The sequence below is a fragment of the Carlito syrichta genome, unplaced genomic scaffold, assembly GCF_000164805.1.
Source record: "Carlito syrichta isolate Samal-C Ts95f unplaced genomic scaffold, Tarsius_syrichta-2.0.1 Scaffold304330, whole genome shotgun sequence".
NCBI classification, from domain to species: domain Eukaryota; kingdom Metazoa; phylum Chordata; class Mammalia; order Primates; family Tarsiidae; genus Carlito; species Carlito syrichta.
The window spans coordinates 250493-264550 of NW_007248426.1; the positions used below are offsets into that span (position 1 = coordinate 250493).

The following is a 14058-nucleotide window of genomic DNA, read 5'->3' on the forward strand; positions in this document are numbered from 1 at the left end:
TTACAGTTTTAGCTATTGACACAGCACAGAAAGTATATAAAGCACCTTGACATCACTCATGATTAAAACATTAGTTACTATCGAAATTACTGCACTGTAACCCTCCTATATAAGGATTATTTTGTCTTGTTATTTGACACTGAGTTTATTAAGTAAATAATTATGTTTGTAACAAAATGTAATTTCTAAAGTCAACCAGTACTTGATAATAAATTTTGAGGGCAATCTTTCTCAGAAAAAATAAAATCAATCTCAAGTCTGAGCTAAAAACAAAAATCACAATGAAGCTTTCCTGCTGCTAGGTTTCATGCTAATTTTGGCATGGTAGAATGTGTCAGGGCATTCTGCTTCTATTTCTGGTTAAAAATAAAATCATAGAGCTGATAATCATCAAGTTTCTGAGAGCAAATGAATTCACCATTGATACTACTAATTTAATAATACACTATAGTTCAAAAAATCTCCTAAAATATCTATTGATAAATAATGCAATGAATAACCATAGCTTTTCAGCATCTTATAATTTTACAAGTTTTTAATTTGACCAACTAAGTATTTTTCTGCTCCACATATATTTTTGCTAGCTTCAGGTTAAACACTTCTTAGCAGATTCCACTTTATGTTATGCTGAAATAGCTTTTCTTCTTTAAAAATATGGTGCTTATAACTGTTTCATGCAGACTATTCACAGAAACTAATTCTTTTGTAACTTAATACTCAACAATGACTCCTCAAATTAACAACTGTACAGTATTAATAACATCTTTTAAGTCATTAAGAGTCAAGGTTAGTCACTCAACATTATTTACTATGCTTTCAAATTGAGTACTATTGTTGCTCATGATGTTTTCAGCTCTTTAAGCAACTGTTCTTACCAAAAGTTTGTCTTTAGCTAGTTCAAGTTTTCTGGACATATTTCTGCCATTGATGTACCAAAAGCAATTTATTTGACTGACCATTACTAATGACTTTGCTTCCCCAACAAATGAGCCACTAATAAACAACATTTTATCCTCATTTTGTTTTTTAATTTTATGAAGAAATTCTATGATGATGAGATATTTCACTTTCAAGTTTATAACTTTTCCAACTCTCAAAGGAAAGTTGCTTTTCTGTGAGTTGGTAATATCATGAGTGATGAGTCTGATAATGTTTTGGTGTATTGCAAGTTTTAGCACAGCTCTAGTGCCATTGAATAATAAAATACTTTTCAATCTAATTCAATAAGATAACCCACACTCAACTGTGCTTTAAATGCACAACTTTCAAGGTCTCCATCTTCTTCCCTTTTAATTTTGATATAAGTATGCACTGAATTAAAGAAATAAATCAAATGTAACAACATAACTGTATGCATGTTCTCAAAATACTATTAGTTGTGACTGCATCACCATAATGTGCACAGAAGCAGTGCAAACCAACGAGAATGCTACATTGAGTTCCTGTTGCAACTACTCAGCTCTGCTGTTGTAGTGTGAAGGCAGCCAAAAATGACACATAAATGAGTAACATAGCTGTGTTAAAATGTACTTTTACTTATGAGTCCTGGAGTTTTAATTTCATACAGTTTTCATGAGTCACAGAATGTTATTCTTTTAATTTTTTTTCAGTCACTTCTAATACTAAATTCATCATTAACATGCAGGTTATGCAAAACAGTCATTGGGTTAGATTTGGTCCAACACCAATGTAAGCATCGTTTGCCAACCCCAATCTAATCATTCAGCTCAGGACGTTAAAGAAACAAAAGAATAATTAAAAAAAAAAATGATAGAGATAAGAATACATATTAATGAAATATAAAGATAAAAGACAAATGCCAGTAGAGAGTATCAACAAAGCAAAAATTATTCTATAAAGGACTAATAATGACAATAAACAACTGGCATAATCACTCCAGAAAAATTATATATAATTTATATACATATAATTTATATCTGTATCATAAACAATACAAAAAATAAAAAGAGAAAGCAGCTACATATATAAAAATGATAATCATGAGAATCAACAAATGTATGTCCATAAATTATAACACTTTGTAAAATAACTATTTTTTTAACCTTTTTATTATAAAATAAAACACACATATAGAATCATATGAACAAATATGTAGCCTAATAAACTACTGCAAGGCCAACATCCCTGCAACTGCCATCTCAGTCAAGAAGTAGAATCTTGCCAGCCATCCCAAAAGCCCCTCCATGAGCCCCATTCCAATTACAACTCCCTCCCTCCCTACAAAATTAACCACTATCCCCCCCAATTTTTTTTTTTAGGTTGAATTAAAGAAATAAATCAAATGTAACAACATAACTGTATGCATGTTCTCAAAATACTATTAGTTGTGACTGCATCACTCCGTCACCCAAGCTGGAGTGCAGTGGCACACTCACGGCCACCCTAGCGTCAACTTGTTTATTAAAAGATAATTTTCCAAAAGTATCAAAGAATAAGTATGAAAATGCTTTTAAATCATTAAGTTAAATAAGTAGACAAAAACATACTGAATAAAAATTTCAAAACTTAGATAATTCTATAGAACACTGTTTATAGAATCTTATAATAAGATAACCTTTGCCTAACAAAATCTATGTAATTGAAAAAGCCAGAAAGAATCCTGATTCTGTAAAGAAGATACTAGAAGTTAAACAAATCCAAATCCAAAGTCAAAAATACAACAAAAGTAATTTGTCATTCAACTTATTTGTGAGAACAATCATAAATAGCTTAAATAACATATTGAAAGCAGGAAATGGTAAAGAATCATAATTAAGTGAAAGATTAGTTTAATATTTTAAAAATAAATATAATACACTATGCTGGTGCATTGAAGGAGACGACATATGACCCTTCAGTAGATATAAGGGCAGCAATGAGCAAAAACTTTAAGTTCAATTTCTTATTTTAAAAAAATTGGAGAGAATAGAAATAAAAAACTTTGTTAGCATGACTATTGTAGAAAAAAAGAATTTACCACAAAATATGGGTATGCATTATATTAATGGTGAAATATAGAGCATTGCCTTTAAACTTGTGAAGAAAACACAAATACTCTGAGAATTTGTTAATATTCAATAATAAACTAGATGCCCAAAACAATTATATAAAGATTTAAAAAATTATTTTGTTTTAATTCACAGAAAACTTGGTTATCTGTATAGAAAAATTCAAGAAAAACAATGGACAATCAATTAGAAATAATGTTACAACAAATTTTGTGGACATAAACATAATGCCACATTTTGTTCTAAACAATATTTAGCTATGATAAAGTAGGAAGAAGGTCTCTGGAGAAAAAAATAAATTTGACTTACATAAAAATAAACTTTAGTTATGCCAATAGTGGCATAATTCTATGTCTTAGGTTTTCTGTTTATTTTGACAACCCAGGATACTAATAAGATTCCATTTCTCATTAAATTACACATAAATATCACTGGTTCACAATCTACATCCAAGCCATAGCATAATAAAGAATTCCATGTTTTATAAATTGGAGGCATGAGCGTACATGATTCACCAAAAAATAAAATGAAATATTGTTGAGTTACAAAAATCCATGGATTACAAAAATAATATATCTCTTTTAAATTAAATCATTTTCTATTTTTCTCTTACTCAGGACCTAGGTTTTATGGAGGAAAATTTGTACAACTTAGTTTGAGTAGTAAATTCTCCAACAAATATTGCATACATTTCATATAGCATTATCAGTGATTGTATACTTTCCATGTAGCATGAAATGTTGCATGAGAAGAAATGGTAGATATATGGGAAGCTAGTAGCTATTTTTTTCCAAGTTCTCATGAATCAAAGGAAAGCTTATTTTTATTCTTCTTACTTTATTTGCTTTATAACAATTAATTTGGTGAACATCAACACATTTTTTTTTTTTTTGAGTTGGAGTCTCACTCTGTCGCCCAGACTGGCGTGCAGTGGCCGCTCCCGGCCACCGCTGCCTCGACCTGCTGGGCTCCGGCGATCCTTCCGCCTCAGCCTTCCGAGTAGCCGGAATTACAGGCATGCGCTACCACGCCCGGTTGATTTCTTGATTTATTGTAGAGATGAGGTCTTGCTGCCCAGGCGGGTCTCGAACCCGCGGGCTCAGGCAAGCCACTCACCTCAGCCTCCCAAAGGCACAGGATTATAGGCTGAGCCACCGAGCCCGGCTATCAATACATTTTTTAAAATAAAGTACCAACACTAGTCACAGGAAAAAATATATCACTTAAAATTTACAGAACTAAAAAGTGGACTCTGAAGTGAAGTTAAGAATCAATAAATAATTTTTCCACTAACATTATTGATTCGTAATCCTATATCCTAATATGCATTAGCATCCTCAATGAAAATGTTATAATAATATGATACAATTTGTACAAACTTTTATACTTTTGTGAACAAATTCACATGAATTTTGTCAAGTATTCCCAACAGAGTGAGTGGTAAAGATAGGGGAAAGATAGCCATTGTAATTTGGAGGTGGTGAAACTGAGATACCAATAATTTACTCAATAGTATATTGATATTAAAGCAGGAAGAAGATCTAATTTTACTTATTTTTATCCCTATTGTGTGAAAATTGTAGATCAACTTACCTATGTCTTTAATTTTTGTATTTTCTCTTTCTTTTAAAAAAAAAAAAAACGATTTGCCTCTTATTCTCTAGTAAACATTGTTTATAGAAGCAATCAGCTTGCTTTGAAATAGGTCAAGCAATTTCAGAGCTAAAAGATTGATTTTTGTGAAACAGCAAACATTGTACAGAGTAGAAAAGAAGTTATTAACTTTGAGATCTCAAACTTTTATTACAATTCAATATGATTCTAATATTTTTACTCATGTAAATTTATTCATTACATAAATAAAAATTGTTATGCATTTGCTTACTATCAATGTATTATGCTTTTAACAATAACATTTGCTCTCAAGTAATAAGATACAAGTCATCTTAGAAAAATAGGATGCTGACATACATAGCTAAGGAAAGAAATGTCAATATAACCTACTGTAATATATATTTCACAAAGAATAGTTTAATGAATATAACTGTTGTTCTAAAACATTTTCTTTTACTTAGAACTTTTTTCTGCATTGTATATATATATTTTTTGGGGGGGTAGTATTTCTTAGCTAGTTGGGGTATGACCTCCATTGAGATTTAGTTTTTTCTTCTTGGAGAAAAAAAATGCCCTTGTGCATGTTATAAACAAACTACATATAAGATGTGGAGCTTATAGAAACGGCAGAAGTAAACAAAAATTAAAGCTCCAGGTAACATCCACCCTAAATCTTCAAAAAATTTTGTTTTGACGGTCTTTTCTTGAAATTTACTTTACACTTGCTTATATACAGAATTTTAAAACACGCTTATTCTCACCTGTTAAAAATATTTTTCTCCTTAACACGTGTTGTTTTCAAGTAAATAATATTTATCAGGTTCCTCTTAAGGACACTTTATTTCCAGCGAGAGATTTCTTGAGTTTGTTGATCTTGTTTACTTCTTTCCGTTAACTGACCATCAGCTTACTGAAATTTTTAAATAATGCATTTCTTAGAGTCCATTGTGCTTATAGGATTGTCAAGAAATCGCAACAAAAATAATGAAAAAGCAACTTATAATGAAAATATTATAGTGATTCTGCCTCTCCTAATGCCGGGGGCAATGTGATCAATCATTCTATCAATCACATCAATTTTGCCTGCTTCCAGTGGCAGAGCTATGAACACAGTCAGATCTTCCTTGGCTTCACCGCTCTCAAAACAGTATCATTTGGCTCCAAACTGTGGTTTGCCATAAGGATTTTCAAACTTATGTGATGACAGGACAAGCTAGTGAATTTGTTAAGTATTCCAATTATTAGTCATGGGATATCAAATTTTTCGTGGTAACTCTGATTTTTTTCCTTTTTAAATTTTTACTTAAAATTGTGGGGTACAATTCAGGGCTAGGTATACAAATATTCACGGTGCAGGTACCCTTATCGATGGGGTGTGGCCACTCCTTCCCCATCGTGACGACTGTCACTCTCACCTCCTCACCCCCCAACTCCCTTCCCCGCAGCTTCCCGCCACTTTCAATCCTTTTCTGCAACTCTGATTTAATATGTATAGTTGGACCCTCCCAAATCTATGGCTTAATAAGTATTCTAGATGGAATTCGTTTATTTATTTTAAAATGTGGGCTACAATTCAGGTTTAGGTGTGTAAGTGGTCATCATACAGGTAAAATTTGGGTCCCCTTTTGGTCCAATTTTGCCTGGTTTGAAATCAGGTGCCTTTATTGATGTTATGCACAAACACCGCCCCTTCCCCCCACCCCCGCAGTGTCCCGCTACTGCCAATCCCTTTCTTAGAGTATTATGGCAAATGTTCAGGGTCTGTTTATGAGTGAGAACATGTGGTACTCAGCCAATTGAATATTTTAAAGACTTGGGAAACATTTAGTTTGAATGCCCAAGACACAACTTGAAACATTATTGCATGCTGTTTACTATATTTTATATCAAACCAGTTTCTTACTTTCAAGTGACTCATGATATCAAGAAGTCCATGAAAACAATGCGCATGTCACTGTGATTCCCTTATGTGAAGTCATTACCATATTCATAGGAAAGGAAAGTTAAGGTTCACGGTGGATGGGAGCAAAGTCTTATTTAAAAACCTCTCTTAATTTACTTCACAGGAGAATATGAAAATTTCCCCTTGTCCCTGAGTTAGAGCTTCCCAGACACACCTAACTTAGACATCCGATATGCTGGGGAGGGGTATTGGGTCAGAGGTGTTGACAATAACCTGATGTTTCAACTCTGTGTGTTTTGTTTGTACAAGTATCACTAGGGAGAAATAAAGGACTCTGGAAACTCCAGTAAAGGCAAGGGAGCTATAACTGATCTATTTTGCACATTAAACAGAATTAGATACCTGAATGTTTTGAGAAAGTACCACCACACGAAAGCACAGTATTATATAAGTTTAAAAAGCACAGTATTATATGTTTAAATTGAAATTTAAGCTTATATAATACTGTGCTTTCATGTGGTAGTACTTTAAACTTATATTTTGTATATATAATATATATACCTGTAAAATAATATCATGAGGTTTTTATTATTGTATCCTCCCTAAACCCAGAATAGGAGGACATGAGAGTTGTTTACATTCTAATCACAGCAGTACTGGTTTTATGGCACCTTTACAAATGTTAATATGGCAGAATTTCATAATAGACTGAAGTATTATAATCCAACATTTCACAAATTATAATTTTCTCATAGAATGGTGATTAATCATAAATTGCTATTGAATCTTTCTGGTGTCAGGCTACACCTGACATTGCTGCATCGATTTTCTGATTAATTGTTGAGAAGTGTCTAAATTGCTAAGTTCCTTACACTGAAATAAAGTCAGCCTCCTAAATTATTTTTTTCAGTTCTATCCTCTGGAGCCAGAATATCTAAGACCTTTTTTCAAATTGCAATCATGTTCCTATTTTCTCTAGAATAAAGAAAACACACACACACACAGAACATGTGTATTCTAGACGTCATTTAAAAAATATTGCTTTTCATTTGGTCTGGACCCAATAATGTAATTGTTTCTGATTCACGTGGAAGAAAATAAAACACTGAATTGGTTAATCTGGATAGTCAGTATATGTCTACACAAACAACTGTGCAAGACCATTAGATTCTTGAGTCAGGGATCATATTTTATTCATCTCTAGATCTCCAGTACACTGTATAATAATGCTGAATAAATTTTAAAAATTCCATGTGAAACGCTGGCTTTTCAGAAGCTCTGCTAAATTTTATGTTTATATAAACTTATGTTTATTAATACTGACAACTTATGTTTGGGCACTGTTTGCTTCAGTTCGTGACTGAAATCTACTCAGAACTACTGTAGGACAAAGGTAAATTTACTGTCTTCCATCATTGTAAACAGAAGTTCAAATGACATTACTGGGCTCATAATTTCTCCATCTTTCATTTAGGGCTATTCAGAATAATACGGTTAACGGTTCCAATTTTGTCTAATTGTCATTCCCCAGCCATTTCTTCTCTTATTGATTTATTTTTCATCCATCTGATAGTCTTTGCCTTTCCCGCAATCCGCTGAAAAAAAAAATACCACCAAAGAGAGACTCTTTTCAAAAAAAATAAAGGTTTATTTCTATAAGGGAGTCTGTTTTCTAAGGTGTGAGAGTTAGTCTTACATTGGCTGGGCTACAGTATCCAGTTATTTAATCAAATCCAAATCTAGTTGTTGCTGTGAAAGTATCTTGTAGATGTGGTTAATATCTGCAATCAACTGGCTTTCAAGTAAAGGAGGTTAACCTTGGTAATGTGAAAGCCTTAAAAACAAAAACTGAGTTTTCCCAAGAAGAAACTGGCCTCAAGACTGCAGCGTCACTTCTTGCCTGAGTTTCTGCGGATAACTCAGTGACAGAGGGAATCACTAGTGTTAGAAGACAACTTGCTTGAGTAGTTCTTTACATGTGAGTTTTGATTCATTTTATTTATACAGAAAGCTATTTAAATAGACTTTGCTAACTTAAAAACAGTCTGTAATATTTATAAATGTATGTTCACAAGAAACAGTGCATGAAAGTTCATAGCAGCTTTATTCATAATAGCTCCAATCTGGAAACAACTTGATGTCTTTCAAAGGGGTATGGTTAAACAAACTCTAGTCCATCCCTACCATGGAGTAATACTCAGCAATAAAAAGGAATAAAGTATTGATACAGTGACTGGATTAATCTCTAGGAATTTATGCTGAGTGAAAAAATGTCAATTTCAAAAGGATGAAGGGGTAGATAGGTACTATTTATAAAGCATCCTTGAAATGACAAAATCTTAAAAGTAGAAGATAGATGAATAATTGCAAGGTATTGGGACAGGTATGTGGAGGGCAAGGGGGAGAAAAGAAGTAGGTGTGACTATAAAACCGCAGTAGGAAGGATTGCTGATGTGATGTCAATAACCTGGTAGATATTTTGTACTATAGTTAGTCAAGAAGTTACCATTGTGGGTAAAAGGAATGTGGGGCCCCTCTGTATAACTTCTCACACATATGAAGCTATAATTCTGTGATTCTATAGTTGTCTTAAAATAAAAGCATTTCCTGTTTTAAAAAGACGGTAACTTATGTATCGGCTACATAAGATAAATTAACATAAAGCATTCTATACTATGAAAAGGATCCTAAGTATGAAGTTAGAAGACTCTGGGACTAGTTCTGGTATTTATGGTACCCAATTTAGAGATAAAATGTAGGCCCTAATGGTTTATGATGTTAAAATATTTTAGTACACTCTTTTTTCATTTTGAAGATATGTGGTACAATTCAAAATCCGGCACACAAGTGGCCATTGTACAGGTAAAGTTTGAGCCTCTCTTTTGTCCCCACTTCTCCTGGTTTGAGATCAGGTGCCTTTATTGATGTTGTGTGCCCTACCCCAGCAGTTTCTCACTATTGCCAATCTCTTTCTTATAGTATTATGATAAATGTTCAGGGTCTGCTTATGAGTGAGAACATGTGGTACTCAGTTCTTTGTCTCTGTGGTGGAACACTGAGTATTGTAAATCCATCCAAGTTGTTGCCTGTGCAATATTCCATCATGCATATATATCACATTTTAAAAATCCTGTCCAGTTTTGATGGGCAGCATGGTTGGTTCCATGTTTTGGCTATTATGAATTCTCTGGTTAGGAAGATGCTGAGGTATTTCATTTTTGTGTGTGTGGCTATTGTGAATGGGATTGTGATTTTTATTTGGTTTTCTGTCCATTTGTTGTTGGCGTATAAGAATGCGACTGTCTTTTGCACATTTTTTGTACCCTGAGACTTTGTCAAAGTCCTTTATCAGTGCAAGGAGATTTTTGACAGATTATCTAGGATTTTAAAGGCATAGACTCATAGCGTCAGCAAAGAGGGATAACTTAACTTCCTCTTTTCCTATTTGGATACCTCCGATTTCCTTCTCTTCTTTTGTCAAATTACTCCAGGTAGGACTTCCAACACTATGTTGAACAGAAGGGGTGAGAGTGGTCGCCACGTCTTGCTCCAGTTTTCAAGAGAAATGTTTCAAATTTCTGTCATTATAGCAATATTTTGGTTGTGGCTTTATTGTAGATGGCACTTAATATTTTAGGATATATTCCCTCTATGTCTAGATGTTCAAGGGTTTACACCTTCAATAAATCCTAAGATCATGACCCAGAAGCCTGTGACTAATACTAAGGCTCTTAGATGTGACACGAGTTTGAATTATAAGTTGTGTGAAAGCCAAAACTGCAGTTTGCAGAAGAATGGGAGCAATGAGCTTCTAAAGTGAGCTTGTGTTCATCCCGGTCTCAGAGCTTTTATGTTTTGAGCTCACAGGAGCTTAATCTGGTTAGTGCTGAGTAGAAAGGGGGAGGAAATTGGGTCAATAGTTCCCAAAAGCATCCTAGTGGTCTCGGGGTCAACAGCCCTTCCTGATCCCTAACGCTCAATGGTCCTCTGTGGCCGTCTCCTAACACACCAAGTTAAGGGTCTAAATCTCCTTGTTTATTTTTTTGCCTCAATTATTAATCTAGGGTTGTTATTGGGGTATTTAGATCCCCAGCTATGATAGTGTTAGAGTCAATATTTTTTCTTAGATTTCCTAGTAGATGCTGTATGAATTTGGTTCTCCTGTGTGGGGTGTATATATGTTTAGGGTGGATATTTCTTGTGATGAATTGAGTGTTTTATCGTTACGTAGTGTCCTTCTGTATCCTTTGAATTTTTGACAGCTTAAAGGTTGTTTTGTCTGATATTAACATCGTGACTTCTGCTTTCGTGTCTCGTTTGTATGAGAATGTGTTTTCTATCCTCTAACTTTAGCCTGTGAGTGTCCATTCTGGTGAGATGTGTCTCCTGAAGACAGAATATTGTTGGGTCATTTTTTTTTTAATCCAGCTTGCCATTCTATGTCTTTTCAGTGGTTCATTTAGTCCATTCACATTAAGGCTGACTACTGAGATGTGAGAGTTTATTTCTGTCATGAGGCTCTTACAGAGTTTTTGTTGTTTGTTTGTTTATTTGTTTGATGGTTTCTTTTGATTTGGGGATTGATATATGTTTGTGTTTTCAATTTTACAGTCATGATGCCCTCTATGTTGGTTCTCTGTTTTCCTGCATTCTTGGGAATGGTCATTCTTTTTTTCTTTCTTCTGTGCTTAATACCTTCTTAAGCATCTCTTTTTGGAGCTGGTCCAGAGTAGGCATAGATTAAGGATTGAATGCCTGTGAAGGATTTTAATTCTTCATCACTGATGAAGCTTAGCTTAGCTGGGTAGGAAATTATTGGTTAGAATTGTTTATCTTTGAGAATTTTTAATATTGCACTCCAGTCTCTTCTAGTCTGTGGTGTTTCTATAGCTACATCTGTTGCTATTCTAATTTACCTTCCCTGTTATGTAGTCTGAACTTTCTCCCTTGCTGCCTTGAGGAGTTTTTATTTTGTACCTACTCTGTGTAATGAATTACTATGTATCTAGGAGTTGGTCTTCTCATTTGGTGCCTCCCAGGGTCTCTTAATCTCTTTTGTTTGGATGGCTGTATCTCTGATGAGATGCAGGTAGTTTTCTTGGATGACCTCATGGAATGTTTGTTCCAGGGTGCTCTCCTTCTCCTTTTCTCTTCAGGGACACCAAATAGGCCTAAGTTTGGTCTCTTAATATAATCGCATATCTCTTGAAGACTTTGTTCCATCTTTTTAAGCTTCCTTTCTATGTTTTTTTTTCTTCAGGTGTGCACTTGATATCAAGTCAGTGTACAAGTAAGCCCTGGCTGCCTCCATACTTCCACCCACCCCCAGGGAGACCAAAAGCCTTCATACATCTCAAGTTGGGAGAAAGAAAGGAGGCCATGGTAGCTGAGCATTCCAAATAAAACAAAACAAAAAAGTATTAAGGCAAAGATTTAAAAAATTTGCATTATATAATTTACCCAAAATCAATGCTGTTACTTCCCCTATGTGGATCAGAAAAGAACAGGGCTATTCTCCTTAGAAAGAAGTGGAACCCCTTTTGGGAGGGGAAGCTTCCTGTAACGGTGCATCTCATGATATTTGGAATGATTATTAAAAAAAAGAACAATGTGCAATCATAGACCTTGAACAAATTGTTGAACTTTGGGGATGCTCGCACAAACTCACTGTCACCTTCACCATTTCGGTTTTTAAGTCCTGAGAGTCATCAAGCCAAACACACAAACAAACAAAACAAAAAACAAATGAAGTCATGCCAATCTCATCTTGTTTTCTGCACAAGTTAGGTTTGACAAGAAATAGTATAACATGCTAGTCATAGTCCGCCTAGAAGCACTTGTGGTATATGACAGAGGGTACGGACTTGGAATACTCCTGCTTATTGAATCACATCTGCTGGAAGGTGATCAGCGAGGCCAGGATGGAGTCACTAATCCACACAGATTACTTACGCTCAGGAGGTGTGAGGATCTTGATCTTCATCATGCTGGGCACCAGGGCAGTGATCTCCTCCTGCATCCTCTCAGTGACTCCAGGGTACATGGTGGTACCTCCAGACAGCACTGTGTTTGCACACAGGCCCTTGTGGATGCCCACATCACACTTCATGATGGAGTTGAAGGTGGTTTTGTGGATGCGGCAGGATTCCTTGCCCAGGAAGGAAAGCTGGAAGAAAGCCTCTGGGCAATAGTACCACTTGTTGCCAATGGTGATCACCTGGCCATCAGACAGCTCGTAGCTCTTTTCCAGGGAGCAGGAGGACACGGCAGTGGCCATCTCCCACTTGAAGACCAGGGTGACATAGCACAATTTCCCAATTGACCATGGTGGTGAAGCTGTAACCATGCTCGGTGAGAAGCCTCATGAGGTAGTCTGTCAGAAGCTGGCCAGCCAGGTCTACATGCAGTATGGTGTGAAGGAGGGTGTACCCTTTATAGATGGGCACAGTGTGGGTGACCCTGTTACCAGAGTCCATTATGATACCAGTGGTATGGCCAGAGTTGTTACAGGTACAGCACAGTCCGGATGGCCACACACATTGCTGAGGTGTTGAGAGTCTCAAACAACTCTGCATCATCTTCTCATGGTTGGCCTTGGAGTTGAGGGGAGACTCAGTCAGTAGTACAGGGTACACCTCAGGAATCACATGCAACTTGTTATAAAAAGTATGGTGTCAGAACCATGTCATCCCAGTTGGTGACAATGCCATGCTCAATGGATTACTTCAGAGTCAGGATGCCTCTCTTGCTCCTCTTGCCCATGTAGGAATCCTTCTGACCCATGCCCACCATCACACCCTGATGCCACAGGTGCCCCATGATGGAAGGAAAGATAAACCAGGGGGCTGGCCTTGCATATGCTGGAACCACTGTTAGTGATGAGCTCTGCAATGTAATTGTCTATGGTAAACTGGTGTGGTGGGGATCAGCAGCAGAACAAGGGCACAGGTTGGTGTTAGTGGGCAGATGCAGTCTCAAATATCCTTTTCTACGTTTCTTAAAAGATTGAGCTAGTTCTGTATTTTGGTCTGCAAACTCTGGCATTCTTTCTTCTGCTTGGTTAATTCTCTTGGTTAATTCTGCTTTCCATGCGTGTCATTTTATTATTTATTTTGTTTATTCTTAATTGACATGATTTCAGTTATCAACTCCTTCATTCTTTTGTCTTGTCTCTCCTCATTTCTATTCATTCTCTATCAGTATCTTGATGTCTGGGTTTGTGGTTTGAGACCAGTCATTCTGGGGACTCTTCATTGCTTGAGTTCTTAAACCTGTAATCTCAGGCACTATCTTTCTGGGGGTTTGGGGGATACTTGTGTTCTTCCATTGATTCTTTGTTTTGACAGATTTTCCCCGTCTTTACCTACCTCTTTAATTCTGTTGCTCATGAGAGGGGAATAGTTTTCACTTCTGTTTGCCTAACCCGCTATTCTTCCTTAGGTAGAACCTCTGAATTTGTTCAGTTTTTAAGCTGGGCTGGGACTGGGGGGGCTGTGCTGTCTTTTTTCAGTTTTGATATTTGATTAAGGCCTA

General features: G+C 35.6%; 1 pseudogene; it reads right to left on the minus strand.

Moving 5' to 3' along the window:
• Positions 1–12469: 12469 nt before the first annotated feature.
• On the minus strand, positions 12470–13353 carry LOC103262068 (annotated as a pseudogene).
• Positions 13354–14058: the final 705 nt, after the last annotated feature.